We start from the raw sequence: 18,866 nt of genomic DNA, 5'->3' as shown, positions 1-18,866 counted from the left end.
TTAGCTAATGAAGATTTGAAATACTTGACTGAGTCAGAACCAGATGCACTAGTTTGCTAGCTCAAGCCTGAACACAATAGTGGCTCACAGATGATATCTATGAAGTGGCATGCAGGAAAGGTCTATCAGTCCTGCTACATCAAAAGAAGACCAAATTCTATGAGGAGCAACTGACTCAAAGGTGTTAATAATGCTCCCCCTACCCCTTTGGCAGGGGAGTTATAGGTCAACAGAATTTCATAGAAATGTAAACATCTTCTAACTGGTCATTTCTCCACAGTGTCCTGGTTGATTGGCTCTTACTCCATAATTCACTGATCCACTATGAAAAGAAAGAAGCGAAAGGCATTTCAGCTCTCTTAAGAGGAACTCTGAAGTCTCAGTAAGTATTTCTTATAAATTGTACAATCAAACAGATTCAAATAAAAACCAAAAATGCTGAATATAATAGACATGCAAATATCAAGAATTTTTCCTTGGGCTGGTTTCTTTACAGTAAGGTCTAAATTTACAAAACCCGTTTGTAAGGACAATAGGGCAGGAAGTGGCAAAGTCATAATCAGTGACCTCAGATCTTTTTGAAGTGCAAAGAAGCAAAGTCACAGCCTACAGGGTAAAACTAACATCACACCTTCAAATCAGTAAGTGAAGAGAGAAAATCATTAACAGCTAACCTATTTTTAGTGAGAATTTCAAAACCAATTAGAAAGCCTCTGAAAAATAGTTTAGTTATTAAAATAGTTTAATAGTTTAGTCCTTTTATTTTCAATAAATTTCAGAATTTAAAAACTCCCACAGAACAGTAATTTCCATTGGAAACCTTTTTTTCTATTTTTAGTTTAATTCTGAGAGATAATTCGGTGGTTTCTGTATGAATCTAATACATGACAATACCTGCAAGTTTTACCTTCAAGGTATCCAGGTGATGGCCTAGACTTCAAGAACACACTGCATTCAAAAAGGCTTGGCCACACAGATGAAAAGTGATCATTAAAATCCTGTGAATAGAAAACTTCCATCTCTTTGAAAAAGCCTAACACTACAATTCATTCCAAAGACTTTCTTTGGGTGGTGAGGTATGTTTCTTCTGATCTACTCCCCTCCTTTCCCAGAAATAATTGTTCATCTTAGACCTTAGTCTGTTTTTCCTTAGTTTCAACAGACTTATACCCACATATGGAGGAGAGAAGGTTAAAAGAAGAAGAAGAAAAAGGAAGAAAGTAAAGGCCATCAATGCTCACTTTAATATGCCAGAGTTAAGAAGTGGTTAATGTTGCCAGAAGTTTCTAGTCTACCAGGGCATCTTAGCCTATCTTCTTGCAGCTTCTTTCTCTTATCTCTCCTTCTGTCTCTTCCCTTTAGCAACTTCCTCCCAGCCCCAGCCTCTGTGCCACCAGTGGCCACACCATGCAAAAGCAGACCAAAAATTAAATTGTGGATATGTTTCAACAATCTTAATAGATTAGTGAGCATATTAGAACTGGCCATTTTAAATATTTGGTAATTGGTGTGAACCAAGCTAAATAAGTATTCTAAATTAGTGACTGCTCATTCAACAAATGTGAAAAAAAGATGTGTTGTTTTTTCTAATCAGGTATCACAGCCAGCCATAAAAGACTGATAGGATTTAACTAAAACCAGGTAATCAAACTATGTCCCATGAACCATTCCTAGGCTTTCAGTAGAAAAAAGTGACCATAGGAGACCTAATTAATATTTCAGTTCTACCACTTCTAGGCTCTCTCCTAAAATGTCACCAGTGCCTGGGATTCTAGAACATGAAAGAGTTCAGACAACTCCAATACTTTCAATTTATTAGCCTAAAGTTCTTTGTGAACAATGCATACTCAGGTAACATTTGCTAAAAGAGGTGGTTGGGCTCTCAGGGGAATCTTCTATGAACTAAAATGTCTGTGTCAAAAGACAGCCTCTTGTCGGTTAGTTTTGCAGGCTTCCCTTCCAGGATACCAGCACCTCAAGTAAAGCCACCAAGGATGTGCTTGCTTCCTCCTGTTAAGTTCTACAAAGCAAACTAAATAACCTGTCGTCACCAACACTCCAACAATGCACACAGATAAGGGAGGTCAAAATTCCTTTAAGAACCAATAAAATAAATGGCAAATTTATCTCAATTACACTAAATGATTCTTAGGCAATCTGTAAGCACATTTACATTTTCTTTTCCAAACAGCATTCTGCCAGATATCACTCTCCAAATGCCAGCAAATGGACAGCATCATGCATACTGAGTTAAACGCAAGCTCTCCATTCCAAACATAAAGACAATACAGGAAAAACTCAAGCATCCTTTAAGCATACATTAGACCTGACTAGGTCTTGGGTAACCCTTACAGTGCCAGCAGGGCCTCCCTGAAAATAAGCTAGAGAATAATTTTCTAAGAGCAAGAGCCTAATTGTAGGATAATGTGGTAACATGACCTTATTCAAATAGGTAGCCTTCTTCCTCCCTACTCATGGATGTTGTGTGTTGGGGTGAGGGGTAATATTTCAAGAAAAAAGAGAAGAGGAAAAAATAGATAACAGCAAGAACACAGTGAAAATAGCACACAAAAGAAGTTTTCCACACCAGTTTTGTATAATGTCTGGCATGTAGGTGAACATATCAGTTGGAAATATGTTCCATTCTTTCTGCTTATTTTGGACTGATTTTATAGAACAAAACAATGTAATTACATCAAAGCATCTGCGAAGATAAAATCTAGGGAGTTTTCAAAACCAGAGAATGTTTGGAGAGGGGGAAGGGAAGAGGACAAGGTAACAGAAGCTAGAGCAGGATAAAACAGAGTTACAAAACTGGCTTTTGAACGAAAGAAAATAGGAGCATAAAGTATTTATAAGCATCTTCATTCATACTATTTCTTCCTAAATCAATTAAAACATTGGCTTATGGTAGATTTGATACCACAGTGAAACTCTTGACAACTTCAAAATCAACTTCATGTTTGGGTTCCATTCTTTCAGGTGATGAATAGTGAGAAACCAGTGAAGGAATGTCACTTGAAGTCAGTCATTTATCATGAACCAAAATGGCTAAGTGCCCCATAAACTGCAATGATCCATTTCCTATTAGCATCCCACAACAGAAGGCAGCCTCATCTGCATTAACAACTTTCATGACCTCCGTAGGCAGAGAGGCTAATGTTAGGAAATGGGTTATTTTTGTTCTGTTATAAATGTTCATTATTATACCATAAAAAATTCTTCAAGGATATAAACTACTGATTGATTCATTAAGGAATTCTTTAAAAAGGTTTTCCCCATCTTGGGATTTTTTTTTTTTTTTTTTAATTTCATCTTGGTATCTTGGTATAGCAGCTTCACTCTTTTTGGTCAAGCTCTAGCTGGTTTTCTATATGTAATGCACACTTCTTTTCCCATAATGTCAAGTATCATGATTGACTAGAATTAAAATAATTTCCCCCTCCCCCCAAAATTCAGGTGACACAATTTTTCAGCGTTCCAAGTTTCAAAATATAAATATGGCTTTTGAATTTGGGCAAGAAAATTCCAAGAAAAGGCATGAAAAAGCATGTCACAATTTGAAGCTAAACAAAATTGTTAAAGCACTTCTATTCAATAGACTTTCCATAAAATACACTCTGTTTAACTATGTTAGTGGGTCATATCCAGTAGTCACATGACTACTGACACTCTTGACTATAAACATGGCCAGGAACCTACAACAAATGGTATCACTTTCAAACAGAAAGAAAAAAGAAAAGGAAACCCAAATGGCAAGATGAGAAAAGCAACTAAGGAAAAATAGGCACCATATAAAAAGATTACAAAACCAGGCACCATATATACTAGGATACTATACTTCTATAATTTTTTAAAACCTCCTCTTTTGAAATGAATCACTAAAAATACAGAAAGATTCCAACATTTATCTAATAGTACTATTTTAGCTTAATTTTAAACTACAGAATATAGTTTAAAATGCACACTGCATGTTTACATATTTTGGAAGACTCTTTAGCCTTTTTTTTTTCTGAAGAATCATCAACAAATTTGGAAAACAAAGAAGTATGTGGCAAATTATTTTTAATTGTTCATATTCAATTATGAGCACCCATGAAAACAGATGTTTCATAAAGTCACAAATTCCCAGAAAAAACAAAGTAGAATTAGACATGGTCCATGTCCTCAAGGAGCTTATATTTTGTTTAGAGGGACAGGATACATTCATAAATACACATTCATAAATGAGAAAAATAAAATCAACCCTAAGTGAGTTGCTAGAAAAGAAGTACACACTACAGTACTTCTCAAGTATCAGGACTAAAAAATACACTTGTTGACTCATTAGAGAGAATTTTAGAAAATGAGAGAGAGAGAGAGAGAACAAGCCATAAACTGGCGTTACAAGGAGGAATTCATGGAAGGGAACAACTTAAGCTTGGCCTTGAAGAATAAGCAATTTATTGCACCAATAATTTAAACATTTTTTTTCACAAAATTATTCCTAGAATATCCAGGTTCCCCCATAAGTATTGTCCCAAATCAAATGTATGGCTCTGAGTCCCCCAATACAGCAAGTCTTTCATAGTTGGACTTTTAACCTCTCCATTTCCTGAAATCCTCCCTGGCTGCCTATTCACCAAATGATGACCATCATTGTTTTCCTTTCTCCTTTGAAATCACTAATAACCCTCAAGTCAGATGATCCCACCCACCAAGAACTAGGGGATCCTGCAGAGTGAGGGCTGAATGTTTATGACCTTATTTATGCCAAGTAGATTTTAATCATCAGAAACTTTCCTCAAGCTTTGGGAGAATGCCCCACAAGAAAAAATGGAAACAAAACAAAAAGTTACAAGGTGTCTCCAAAAAGGTACGAAAGAATCTTTGTAGTTCTTTCCAAGCTCTGAAGATTTGGGGATGGGTTTTAAAGTGTTATTCAAATTCCTAAACATAACCACACTCTTTACTCTTGTCCACTGTCACCTTGCATGTTGTCCTCTGTCCTCTCACCCTAGAGTACCCCTTCCCAGTCCATTCTATAGGTCTCTCTCAGGAAAATCTTCCTAGAACAAAAGGAGGTACACAAAACATCCTTTGATAAAAAATCTTCAGGGCATCTCCCACTACTGACAGAGTACAGTCCAGAACTAGCTGGTGATTCCCTGCCTTTTTTCCCTCAAGGCGCCCAGAGAAAATTCAAGAGTATTTGTGAAACACACTACAGATAACCAGAGGAGACTTCTTGCCAACAAGAAGTATACGCTTCCCTAATGGCTTGAGGGGAAAGCAACATCACTGCCCACCTATAATTCATTCCTAGCCCAGCACAGGGGCTGGGAAAATCTGGTTAGGTAATCTGTCACCTTCAACCGTATTTCTCACATTTTCTCTACAGCAGTATTTGTCAAACTTTACTGTGCATAGGGCCACCAGGGCTCCTGTAAAAATGTGAATTCCAATTCCCTGAGATTCATTCAGCATTTCTAACTAGCCTCCAGGTGGGGCAGGGTATGCTGGTTTGATGAGCACACTCAGAGTAAAGAGATTGTTGCAATGGTCTTCCATGGCAGCTGTACATTAAAATCACCTGTAAAACTTTAAAAAAATCTGGATGCCTAGGCTACCTCTCAGCTCAATCAGAATCTTTAGGGGAGTTTTTAAAGTTTTCCTTGCGATTTCTTTTCAAGTTTACTTAATTTTTTTAGTAATCTCCACAGCCAATGTGGGTCTCGAACTCACAACCCTGAGATCAAAGGTCACATACTCTTCCAACTGAGCCAGCCAGGAGCCCCTTCTCCATGTGATCTTAATCTGCCACCAGGGTTGCATTTTCTGTTTCAGCCAAACCATTCTTCCATGATTCCCTCTACTCCCTACCTTTGCCCAGGCAGTATTCCACATACAGACCACCCCTTCTCTGCTCAGGTAAGTTCTGCCCTTCTTGTAAGACCTGACGCCAGTCCCTCTTCCCCTGTGAAGCTGTCTCCACCCCTGGATATTGGCTATATCCTCTCAGATCCTCTAGTACTGCCTGTTCTATTCCTTAGTCTCTGTCCTGTGTTAGCAGTGGAGGGTGTGCCCCTTGAAGCAGATGCTATTTATTGCACTTCTTATTCTCCAGGCCTGGCAAGTATAAATGTATAAATGTTAGCTACACCTTGCTAAGACGTTGAGATGGACTTTTAGGGAAATTCAGCAAGTAACATCAAGTGAGTTCTTTCGAGTGTAAAAGGAAACAAAACAAAACAAAAACGTCCTTGCAGATCACAAGTACCTCCTCAGCCAGGAAGGGGTATTTTCAGGACATGACCATGCCTGCCAAACAGGTGCAGAGATCTAGCTCCTCTTGGTTAAGAAAAGCAAAGCCTCTACCGAGTCACTAAGATTCACTTTGAGGAAAGGGCAAAAAGAAAGAAAGAAGTCGGAGCCCAGGGTCATGACCTTTAGGGTAAGATGTGGAGAGGCTCAAATAACAAGCCATTTCCAACCTTCCCCACGGAAGGAAGAATTCTCTGGGCATGATGGTCATAGGAGCTCATTCAAATTTGGGCATGAATGGACTGGGTCCTCCAATTTAACTAATTCCCTAACCACCCCATTTTACGATATAAAAGGCTCCTAGTGCCATAAATATACTGAAAAAGAAGGGAAATCGTCAAGACAGCTATTTCCAAAACCCAAGCTTGTGAAATGCTTAGATATACAAACAAAATAGATATGTTATAACATCAGTCTCTTAGCCAGAAAAAATGTTAAATATGAAATCAGAATATTAAAGAAAAAATTTGTAGAAGACTTAGAGTGTGGTCTGAATGAATCATGGAAGGCATACCCAAGGAAATGCATCACAATTTCAAACTAAGAAAAATTTAAACTGTGAAATGTAGAGTCATTGATGGAGAGGATTGATCTCTGAAATCAAATAAGCCTGATTCAAATCCTAGCTCTTTCCATTCACTCTGTGTCCTCAGGCAAATTCCTTTACCTTTGTACGGCTCAGTTTTCTGTGAAATGAGGATCATAATGGCAATTTATGTATCTATTTTAAATGATAAATGTGGTAGCTTCTCTAACAATGTATACAACAAAATAAATGCCAAAAATGTTAAATTTGTTCTTAATCTGTTCAATTACACCTTTGCCATAGGGGCTATGTATGTCATATTGTGGTAACATTACAGTAACCTACAGTTAGCCTACCAAGCCACACACCTTTTCTTGAACTTGTATACACATTTTTAATGCCTCAATGTTTTTGCAGACTATGCCTTTTGCCTAGAATGAACCCACTCAACTTCTCCTCATCCTCTGACAAAATAATAATTATTGTTATTACTATTATTTTTATTTTGTTTTTAAGTCTCATTTTTCATGCTCCCTCCCCTTCCCTGGGTGTTTTCTCTGGTGTCTCTACCACCAGAGGCTGTGTTTTGAGCTTCTAGAACACTTTATTGAGCTTCTAGAACCTGTGTTGGAGCCACATCACACCATGAATTGTGAGCACTTGTGTTTCTTTCTCTCATTTGTGAATTTCTAGAGCAGTGCTGTCTAATGTGATAGCCATTAGCCTCATATGCCACTATTAATGTTTAATCAAAAATAAATAAAAATTAAAATTTAGTTCCTCAGTCTCATGAGCCACATTTCAAGTGTTTGAGATGCACATGTGGCTACTCTTGTATTGGACTACACAAAATATTGTCATTATCACAGAATGTTCTATTGAATAGCACTGTTCAATCTCTTGGGCAGGTACCATGTCTTATTCATTCCTAGAGCCTAGCACTCACTAAAGTGTTTACAAATGAATGACAATATAGACTAATTCAGTCATGTTTATACACACTCTTTTGGCTGAATGAGAAAGATGAACTATTCATTATTGTTTAAACCTACAAGAGAAAATACACACAAAATGCCTAGCATGAAGGTCATCACAAGGCAGGCAGTGAATAAAAGGTGCTTAATCATACAAGCAAGTTGGTTGAGAAGTCCTACTCCCTACCCTCCAATAATTCCTAATTATTCTGCCAGAATATCTTTAAAGAGATTTTAATCTAAGGACTGTCATGACAATGGTTAAATGGTCAGTCCTATTTGGTCGTTTGGTTGCATCTTACTTGCCTGGTCATGCCAAGTCTATCTTTTCTATAATCTCAGAACTGGAGCATATCCCCCTAACGTGAGAGCATGAAAATCTGCGCTGCAGTATTTCTGGTAGACTCAGTCAAGGCCAGAGGCATGGCCAACAAAAAACAATATTTCTCCTAAGGCCAAACCAGGGCTGAAAAACCACTCCTACTATGGATCCTGTCTTCTTCTCAATGACTTCCCTGGCCCCTCTTTATTCTTCCCCCACCCTAAGCAAAGACTGCTGAGATACCCAATTACTAAACTGCCCCTGTGTCATGATGCCACTCAATCCAGTGTTGGTTGCCTCTTCCCCAGTCCCTTCTAGAATCACTCAGCACAAGTCTAAACCCTATAAAAAGATTTTTGTCTTCCTGGATGCCCATAGTCCTGCTGCTGCGATCTCTCCCTTGCTGCATCAAGTTACTAAATCTATGATTACAGTAGCATTCGCACAGTCTTTCCCTATGACCAAGCTTTAGGTCCTATCCTGTAACAACATTCATTTCACTCCATAAAATTTTCCATAGCAGAAAGTTACAGAATGTATTTGGCTTTGATTTTTTATTTTAAAAAAAAACATGTTTTTCAATTCAGCCATAAGAAGGAATGAAATATTGATATATGCTCCAAATGGATGAACTTTGAAAACATTATACTCAGTGAAAGAAGCCAGATACAAAAGGTTACAGACCATATAAATCCATTTATATAAAGTGTCCAAAATAGGCAAATCCATAAAGATAGAAGATATGAGAGGCTGGTAGGAGGCAGGAATGGAGAGTGACTGTTAATGGAAATGGGGTTTCCTTGTGGGGTGGTGAAAATGTTCTGGAATTACCTGTGGTAATGGTTGTACAACTTCATGAATATATGAAAGGCCACTGAAAAGATTAATTTTATGGCACGTAAATTATATCTCAATTTAAAAAAGAACTAAAGTTATTTCCTTTGACTGGGAGTACAGTTTTCTGTACAAGTATCAGAGCCATCAAGGGAAAGCCTCTTAAAGGAAGTTCATTAAACTTATTTGGAGAGAGTTACTTTTTTAAAATTTATTTTTAATTTTTTTGTTTATTTTTGAGAGGGAGAGACAGTGTGCGAGGTGGGGAGGAGCAGAGAGAGAGGGAGACACAGAATCTGGCAGGCTCCAGGCTCTGAGCTGTCAGCACAGAGCCCGACGTGGTGCTCAAACCCATGGACTGGGAGATCATAACCTGAGCTGAAGTTGGACACTCAACTGACTGAGCCATCCAGGCACCCCTGGAGAGAGTTACTTATTGACCCTAGTGGCATCTAACAAGATTTCCCAAGTAAATCATTCTACTTTGTCTCTATTCATATCACACCTAGAGTTTGTTTTCTTCTCATTCTGTTGTTTCCATTGTGTCTTTAAAAATTTTGCCTTAAAACTTCCCTAGCAGAAATGCATATCAAAACTACAATGAGATATCACCTCACACTTGTCACAATGGCTAATATCAAAAACACGAGAAATAACAAGTGTTGTCAAGGATGTGGAGAAAAAGGAACGCTTGTGCACTGTTGGTAAAAATACAAATCGGTGCAGCCACTGTGGAAAACAGTATGGTGGCTCCCCGAAGGGTTAAAAATAGAACTACCCTTCAATCCAGTAATTGCACTATTAGGTATTTACCAAAAAAATACAAAACACTAATTCAAAGGGATACATGCACCCCTGTGTTTATAGCAGCATTATTTACAATAGCCAAATTATGGAAGCAGCCCTTGTCCATTGATAGATGAATGGATAAAGAGTGATATATATAATGAAATATTATTCAGTCATAAAAAGAATGAAATCCTTTTTGCAATGACATGTATGGAGCTAGAGGGTACAATGCAAAATGAAATAAGTCAGTCAGAGAAAGACAAATACCATATGATTTTATTCATATGTGAAATTTAAGAAACAAAACAAATGAGCAAAGGGGAAAAAAAAGAGAGAAAAAGAGAGCGGCACCTGAATGGCTTAGTCAGTTAAGCGTCCAACTTTGGCTCAGGTCATGATCTAATGGTTCGTGGGTTCGAAGCCCGCATCAGGCTCTGTGCTGACAGCTCAGAGCCAAGAGCCTGCTTTGGACTCTGTGTCTCCCTCTCTCTCTGCCCCTCCCCCACTCATGCTCTATCTCTCTATGTCTCAAAAATAAATAAAACATTAAAAAAATTTTTTTAAGGAAAAGAGAGAGATAAACCAAGAAACAGACTCTTAACTATAGAGAACAAACTGATAGTTACCAGAGGGGAAGTGGGGGCAGGGGAGATAGGTGAAATAGGTGACAGGGATTAAAGAGTACACTAATCATAGTGAGCACTGAGTAATGTATAGAATTGTTGAATCACTATTTGTACACCTGAAACTAATATAACACTGTATGTTGACTATAGTAGAATTAAAATTAAAAACTTAAAAAAAATCTGCCCAGCAGATAATATAACTCTTCAAATGTTGCTCCATAGTTAAAACCAATGTACAAATGTAGCTTCTCTGTTCCACTTGTCTCCACCATACCAAAAGACACATATCTCAAGATGGTATTGGGCATAGAAAATTCAAACAGGGATGCTCAGAAGCTACTGGTATTGGAGCAGAGCTAATGGTGCCAAGCAGGACATAATAAGATTTTATGCATTGGAGCGGGGGGATCCGCTTTCAACTGGAATTGGAAATAGAAAATGGCACTTCTCTCAAAAAGGGCTTAAAACACCCCTTATTGCCACAGTGCACAAAGCACGTTCATCTCACAGAAAAAAAAAAGGATCTAACCATGACACCACTGAAAAGAGAAAGGCAAAGAATGGCACCATTAACTGATAATGTGGACAACCAGCACTGGGCAAAGCATTTTTATGGAAATGACAGCTTTCTAGAGAAATCTAGTGTAAAGAAATGGTTTTTGAGACTGCTGTGAGCAAGGAAATCATTAAAAAGAAAGACTTTTCTACTTTTCTATGATTTGTAATTAAGACTCTCAAGCAGCAGATAACCCCACACAGAAGGCTTGAGAGTCAGTGGTGTGGACTGCAAAGACGGTTCAACCCAGATCATGACAGAGAATGTTCTCTGGCTACTCAGGGCTATCACCAGCTTCAGAGAAGAGAAACCGAAAATAACATCAAAATCTATCCTGGGTACTCTATAGTTCATATTATAGAAACATTTAGAGTAAACCACGTAGACCAGTGATTCTCACTTCACAGTATGGGTTCTGTTATTCTCAACAAATCTTTCAGACTTTTGGTGTCATTACATAGAAATATCTGCATACATGGGGTGTGGTTGTTTCAGGGCCCCCAGAAATTCCATACCTCACCCCCAAAAGTAGTCTATACTTAATTTATTCTCTTTCTTTTTAAAATTTTTTTAAACGTTTATTTATTTTTGAGACAGAGAGAGACAGAGCATGAACGGGGGAGGGTCAGAGAGAGAGGGAGACACAGAATCGGAAGCAGGCTCCAGGCTCCGAGCCATCAGCCCAGAGCCTGACGCGGGGCTCGAACTCACGGACCGCGAGATCGTGACCTGAGTTGAAGTCGGACACTCAACCGACTGAGCCACCCAGGCACCCCACTCTTTCTTTAAGGTTTTAGTCCCCAATGAGATGCATGAATTCAGTTTTACAAGGGAAGCTTAGGGAACCAGCTTCTTCACCTGCTTCACAGTTTTGTCTCAGGTTCATTGATTCATGATTTCAGTATGTTGTTTAATACAAAGCCATCATATTCACAGCATCTTCGAGTAACATGGGTTCCACCCTTCTTTCCTTCTTTAGCAATATAAAGGAATAAACAAAGTCTAAAAATGTTATGGGTTCTCAGCCTAAATATACACTGAGTACCTGGTATTGCACCAGGTGTTGGGAACACAAAAGAGAAAAAGAACCTACTCTGTAATGGTAAAACAGACACGTGCCCACCAGGGAAATACCTCGGATGTCCCTACAATGGGGATAAACTGTGTCAGAGAAGGCTTCGCCACAGAGCAACGCTGGAGCTGTACTAAGTCAGGCTTTCCTCAGGCAAACAGACCTGTGAGAGTAGGAGCAGAGAGCTCTTTCCAGGCCAGCAGAGGGGAGAGTGTGTGCGAAGTCACTGAGACATGAGAATGCTTGGGTTTCAAGAACAAGGGGGGCAAGTCCTCAGTGTAGCTAGGACATAGCCTGGGGGGTGGGAGAAAAGATGAAACAGGGACAGATTATGATGTATGATCACCTGGCTGAAGAACAGGATAGAATATTAGGCTAAAATTCATTTTTAATGACAATGGAGTGATAGAACTCATTGAGAGAATACATTGTTTGGCTGGAAAAAAAAATCCAACAACAAGACAAATGTTGCTCATTATAAAGCACTTTCAAAAGGGAAAGTCTCTTTATATGAATGGCAGCTATAAATGTTGACTTATATAGGGTTGCTAAGCATTGCATGCCCTGAGCCTAATAAAGCTTCACCATAAACTTGAGATGTTCTATTTTAACTGGATTTTTTTTTTTGGCAAATAAATAAATAAATAATCCAAATCACAATTTAGCAAGAGAAATAGAGCCATCTGCCCAGTAGTTAAGGATCAGATAAGCACTTACATAAGCTACAATTTTTTAAAGGAACAACATTTACATTAGATGAATGTGATATCAAGGTAAAACAAACTGGCTCAAATATGAAAAGACAGTGTATACATTTCATACAAAATATAAGCAACTGATCTGACAAATAAAGGTTAAAACAACTTACTTTATCCTTGAAAGGAGTGTGGGACTACCATTAGCATTCATGGAAGCTTGCCTCACTTCTTTTTTGGCTATATCTGGAAGGTAATTAAAACGATCCATTTGGTAGTTGAATGAAGAAGTAGGACAGGAAACCAGGCATTCATGCTACTATATTTTCCATGGAAATACTCCAAAGCCAAAGCCCATTTTACCTTTTGCATTTCCCGGAAGCCAGGTAGCGGCATATGCATTTGTCAGCAATCCCAGACAGGGCAATAAGTCACTAGTAAACTCTTCCAACCCATCTGTTTCAGTCACTGTAGCCAGGGAACTGTTGGTTCTGTATAAAGTAGCTCTGATACAGCCCCTTTTGTGTTTTCTATAAATACTATGCATTCTCAACAAGAAAACCTTCATACCCACATAATTCTAGAGGCAATTAGTGGCAACCAAGAATATAGCCCATTGCTATGGTAATGGCATACCACCACAAACTATCACCAAATATATACAACTTGGACTTAATCACCAAGGTAAAGCAGAAAACAAACCATATTATCATAGTGACTGTACTTTTATTATCCAGATAAACATGGATTGTTCCCCTTCCTATCCTAAATCAAGGACAAGACTAAATGCAAAGTAAACTGGAATCAACCTGCACAAAATAATTATGTAAGCCAGTATCAGCAAAGTGGTAATTTACATTGTATTCAAAGAGGTTCATGTATTTTTTTTTAATAGGTATGTGTATTAAGGTCAAGACTAAAAAGCAGATTTTGCTGAAGCTCCCTCTGGTGAATCTTTATCATTATAGTTCAGGGTAACTGAAGGAAAAAGAAATGGCAGTTTCCTTTCAGTTAATCAATGTCCCCTCAATGTATAGTCGGGTAGCTCAATCTCTGACCCAAGGGTGTGATGCACAATTTTCATCGTCTTCTCCTCAGCCCTGAGACAGTGAACAAGAAAGGGAAAGAAAGCATGGCAGCCTTACAAAATTCCACACCACTTGTTTCAATTCCTCAGTCAAGAAGTCACCATGAACTAAGTCTACACAAATCAATTATAGTGACTCCCTCTCTAACTGATAACATGAGTAATTTCTAAAGTCACAGCAAGCCTCTTTAATAGGGAGCTGTCCGCAAACTTCCCACCAGGAATGGACTTGGAAATGGGAAGTCAGAGAAGAAAGGGACCCATGTCCACTGCCCTCTGAAGAAGGAAAAATGACAAGGTGGGGATGAGTCTTTCTACTTGGGAAGCAGGACTCTTTCCTGTTGTATCTCAGACTTGCAGTCCCCCTGCTACCACATGGCCCCACCATCCTCATTACACCAGTCTCGGGACACACGGTGCATGGGTATATGTGTTTTCATCAAAGGCCAGGTTGCCACGATGACCACTGCTCCATTACAGATAAGCTGAGTTTTACTCTCGATGTCCGCATTTGAAAGTGGGATAGTAATATCTACCTCACATAGGTTGCTGTGAGGAATAACTTAGCATAAATCACTTTTTATAAAACACTGCCTCAAGTGTTATTTATGAGTGTAACGATGCCTTGGAACAGACATTTTGTTGTCACCTTATTAGCATTATACTTTATCAATCTCCCAGAGTACGCACTACAAAGTTAAACAGAACATTTCTGCATCCCTCCATTATTTTTAACTGCTTAAAAAAAAACTGCATGGGGGCGCCTGGGTGGCGCAGTCGGTTAAGCGTCCGACTTCAACCAGGTCACGATCTTGCGGTCCGTGAGTTCGAGCCCCGCATCAGGCTCTGGGCTGACGGCTCGGAGCCTGGAGCCTGTTTCCGATTCTGTGTCTCCCTCTCTCTCTGCCCCTCCCCTGTTCATGCTCTGTCTCTCTCTGTCCCAAAAATAAATAAAAAACGTTGAAAAAAAATTAAAAAAAATAAAAAAAAAACTGCATGGGGCTTATTATTGTTCATTTACATAAGTGCTATAATATTTACTGGCCAAAAAGTTGGCTCTTAACCACTACCTAAAGTTCTATTTTATAATTTAATTCACTCTGCTAAAGTCAAGATAGGTTAAAAGTCACCCAGAACAGGCCAGGGAAGTACAGTAAAGCTGCTTTTCTTAAATATAACTTCCCACATATCCTCACAATTCATCTAAAAATTGAACCTATACTATAGCTAAAAGGGCATTTTTAGCTCAGCTTTCAAAATTCTCCTAATATATGCTCAGAGACAAACCATGAAAACAATAATCATTCCAATTAATATGAAATATAGCCTTTTCATATTTATTTGTTGTTGCAAAGGAAAAAATAATCCCATTGGCATTTTTCAAAACTGAGCTTACCACCACTCATTAATATGCAGTGCTGACTAGTTAGCTCAGAGGAGTGTACTTGGTCTAAAAGCAGCAATCTGGCCACAGCCCTGCAGCAGCACAAACATGTTCACTGGAGAAATGAGGGACCTATAGAACTTCCCTCCACGGGGCGCCTGGGTGGCTAAGTCGGTTAAGCGGCCGACTTCGGCTCAGGCCATGATCTTGTGGTCCGTGAGTTCGAGCCCCGCATTGGGCTCTGTGCTGACAGCTCAGAACCTGGAGCCTGTTTCAGATTCTGTGTCTCCCTCTCTCTGACCCTCCCCCGTTCATGCTCTGTCTCTCTCTGTCTCAAAAATAAACGTTTAAAAAAAAAAAAAAGAAGTTCCCTCCACAGACAGACACACATCCATTTTCCCAAATGACAGAAAAACCATAGCATAGCTCTTTCTTTTCTGGATAGTCTTGCTCACCTGGGAGGTGGGGTGGGATTCTTTTGGGCTGTTTTCAACTAACATGACCCAAAATGTCTATGGAAAAAAAAAAAAAGGAACAATATTAAACTGGCTTTGAATAAGTTAAAGTAATTTTAACTGTCAAAGCCTATTACAGACTCTTCTTCCATTTCACTAGACTAACAATGTACCCAAAAAAAACACAGTAACTTTTTTTTTAATGTTTATATTTGAGAAAAGAGAAAGCATAAGCAGAGTAGGGGCAGAGAGAGAAGGAGACACAGAATCCGAAGCAGGCTCCAGGCTCCAGGCTCTGAGCTGTCAGCAATGAGCCTGATGCAGGGCTCGAACCAACAAACTGTGAGATCATGACATGGGCCGAAGCCAGATGCTTAACCAACTGAAACACCCAGGTGCCCCAAAACACAGTAACTTTTAAATCTCATGCTTGGCGTAGAAATATATTCAAGGGTAGGATTTCTCTTGTTAAAGGTAAGAATGGGTGGCCCAGTCGGTTAAGTGCCTGTCTTCAGCTCAGGTCATGATCTCATGGTTCGTGAGTTTGAGCCCCGATTCGGGCTCTGCACTGGTAGTATGAAACCTGCTTGGGATTCTCTCTCTTTCCCTCTCTCTCTCTCTCTGCCCCTGTCCCACTTGCACACACACACACACACACACACACACACACACTCTCTCTCTCTCTCTCTCTCTCTCTCTCTCTCTCTCTCTCTCTCAAAATAAATAAATAAACTTAAAGAAAAAAAGATAAGAATGACTCAAAAGGTACTTGGCTGTTACAGAGAACAAAAAATACTGGGCCTATATTTTAAATCAAAATTCATTTTTAGTAACATGTAGGAAAGGTAATTTCAACAAAGAACATAGGATATGTATGTAGGATATGAATGTAGGATAACAGACAATTGCAAATATTTGGCTCATTTATTAGGAATGTGTTTTTCTTTTCTTTTTTTTTTTTAATTTTTTTTCAACATTTATTTTTGGGACAGAGAGAGACAGAGCATGAACGGGGGAGGGGCAGAGAGAGAGGGAGACACAGAATCGGAAACAAGCTCCAGGCTCTGAGCCATCAGCCCAGAGCCTGACGCGGGGCTCGAACTCACGGACCGCGAGATCGTGACCTGGCTGAGGTCGGCCGCTTAACCGACCGCGCCACCCAGGCGCCCCAGGAATGTGTTTTTCAACTGGCAATGAACATTGTATTTTATTTTTTTTAAGTTTATTTATTTAGTTTGAGAGAGGGAGCGTGGAGGGGAGGCAGAGAGAGAGGGAGAGAGAGAATCCCTAACAGGCTCTGCACTGTTAGTGCAGAGCCAAATGCAGGGCTCGAACTGATGAACTGCGAGATCATGACCTGAGCTGAAATTAAGAGTCAGACATTTAACTGACTGAGCCACCCAAGCACCCAAAACATTGTATTCTGTTTTAATGAAAGACTTCCACTCTTCTCCAAGGAGTTACTATTTAACATTTATAGAGTGCCAATAGTGCATGGAGTATGCAGTCCTTTAGAACAATGTGTGCAAGTTGGGGCGCCTGGGTGGCGCAGTCGGTTAAACGTCCGACTTCAGCCAGGTCACGATCTCGCAGTCCGTGAGTTCGAGCCCCGCGTTGGGCTCTGGGCTGATGGCTCAGAGCCTGGAGCCTGTTTCCGATTCTGTGTCTCCCTCTCTCTCTGCCCCCTCCCCTGTTCACGCTCTGTCTCTCTCTGTCCCAAAAATAAATAAATGTTGAAAAAAAAAAGTTTTTTTAAAAAGAACAATGTGTGCAAGTTCTTATTCTACAATCTGGTGTGGGAAAAAAATAGTACATAATTACTATTCTATTTATTAAACAGAAAACTCACACTGAAAAGTTTCATAAAATTAATCTTTTAGAGGGTCGGTTTATTTAATTTAATTTTTTTATTTTTAAGTAATCTCTACACCCAATGGGGGACTCAAACTTACAACCCCAAGATTAAGAATCTCACACTCCACTGACTAAGCCAGCCAGGTGCCCAAAGGGTCAGCTTATTTTAAAAACCATGGCACCACCAGGACTTAAAGCAGCCTACATGAAATACTTTACCATGTGCAATGAAGACAGTAGAAAACTACATGATTAGAGTCAGATTTATAAAATGCCACCTAAAAATTAGAATTGAGCAGCTCTGCCCCAGTGTTAGCATCCACCCTAGATTTAATCCACTTCACAGGGTTATGTTGCTCCAATGATGGAGCAACCAGGTTGATCAGAATTAAGGCCAAATCTCCAAAAAAGTTCAGGCAAAGCAGTTGAAAGGCTGATAATAGTGGTTAACAGGCTATTTGGTATCAAAGGACAGTGATAGCTCTCAACTCAACAGCCCAAAATGTTAAGCAAGATTTGCAAAAGCACTGTATTTAGACAATTATTTAAGAACCTAACAAATCTGGGCTCTGGGTTACACATCACAACCATCTGAAAATCCTGGGACAAGTCATTCAACTTCTTGGAGCCCGTTTCCTCATCTGAAAAATGAGGTTAATAGTACTACCACAAAGGATTGTTGTCAAGATTAAATGAGCTAGCATATATATGTAAAGTGCTTATTGTGTACAATATTTAGGACATAAAAGAGGCTCAGTAAATACTTCCGCTACTGCTCCATTTTTACTTCCACAACCTCAGATCTGACCAGGGATTTACTGTTCACTTTTGCCTGAACTCTTAGGACTTATTTTTTTGGAAGTCTTACTGTTTCATCTTACCCCTACCAACAATCTTAAACCAAAATCATTAACCATACCATTTCAATTATATTACACCCTCTCCTTTATGCTTCAAGTCTTTTCACCCTACAGAATGAGGGATAAGCTCAATTTTTGACCTGGTCTCACCTCAAGACATAGCATTTTTTCCTATTATCCCTGAGCATTCATTTTTTATGTATGTATATATGTATTTTTTTTTAATTTTTTTTCAACGTTTATTTATTTTTGGGACAGAGAGAGAGACAGAGCATGAACGGGGGAGGGGCAGAGAGAGAGGGAGACACAGAATCGGAAACAGGCTCCAGGCTCTGAGCCATCAGCCCAGAGCCCGATGCCCTCACCGACCGCGAGATCGTGACCTGGCTGAAGTCGGACGCTTAACCGACTGCGCCACCCAGGTGCCCCTATATATGTATTTTTTTAATTTTGTTAATATATATATATATTTTTTTTTAAATGTTTATTCATTTTTTTGAGGGAGGGGAGAAGAGAGAGAATAAAAGAG

The 18,866-nt window shown here is 39.2% G+C and overlaps 1 protein-coding gene across 6 annotated transcripts in view; it reads right to left on the bottom strand.

Moving 5' to 3' along the window:
• GREB1L (GREB1 like retinoic acid receptor coactivator) overlaps positions 1–18,866 on the bottom strand; it is a 287,968-nt gene that overhangs the window by 224,727 nt on the left and 44,375 nt on the right. Inside the window, exon 2 of one of the 6 annotated variants that reach the window (XM_045041740.1) lies at positions 12,871–12,943. The exons of 4 other annotated variants lie outside the window; for them this stretch is intronic. The gene's annotated coding sequence lies outside the window, so the exon portion shown is untranslated. Of the gene's footprint in view, positions 1–12,870; positions 13,445–18,866 lie in introns of those variants that run through there. One more of the 6 variants, XM_045041741.1, reaches the window with a different exon arrangement.

This window comes from Felis catus, chromosome D3 (genome assembly GCF_018350175.1).
Source record: "Felis catus isolate Fca126 chromosome D3, F.catus_Fca126_mat1.0, whole genome shotgun sequence".
Taxonomy (NCBI): Eukaryota; Metazoa; Chordata; class Mammalia; order Carnivora; family Felidae; genus Felis; species Felis catus.
The sequence above is the reverse complement of the archived record's forward strand: the minus strand, read 5'-3'. Positions and strand labels throughout refer to the sequence as shown.